At 38.0% G+C, this 242-nt stretch overlaps 1 protein-coding gene across 1 annotated transcript in view; it reads left to right on the forward strand.

The window, feature by feature from the left end:
- LOC119588245 (glycine-rich protein DOT1-like) overlaps positions 1-242 on the forward strand; it is a 4,058-nt gene that overhangs the window by 2,598 nt on the left and 1,218 nt on the right. The window lies entirely within an intron of this gene.

Here is a 242-nt window from a genome sequence, read left to right on the forward strand (position 1 = left end):
AATAAAGAGCAGGAAAACAGAAAGCGAGAGGGGAGAGAGGGAGGGACACGTAACATCAAAGCATGTTACGTCTCTTCACTTCATGGATGACGTCTCTGATGTCAGAACTCTCGCTTTTGTGGCAACTGTTTTGTGTTGTTATAAAAGGTCAGTTTCCCCATTAGTCTACAAGACACTAATATGTTTTTATTTCTATTACTATTGCGCAAATTAGATTTAGTTATGCTTATAATTCGCAAAAG

This window comes from Penaeus monodon, chromosome 23, assembly GCF_015228065.2.
Source record: "Penaeus monodon isolate SGIC_2016 chromosome 23, NSTDA_Pmon_1, whole genome shotgun sequence".
Lineage (NCBI taxonomy): Eukaryota > Metazoa > Arthropoda > Malacostraca > Decapoda > Penaeidae > Penaeus > Penaeus monodon.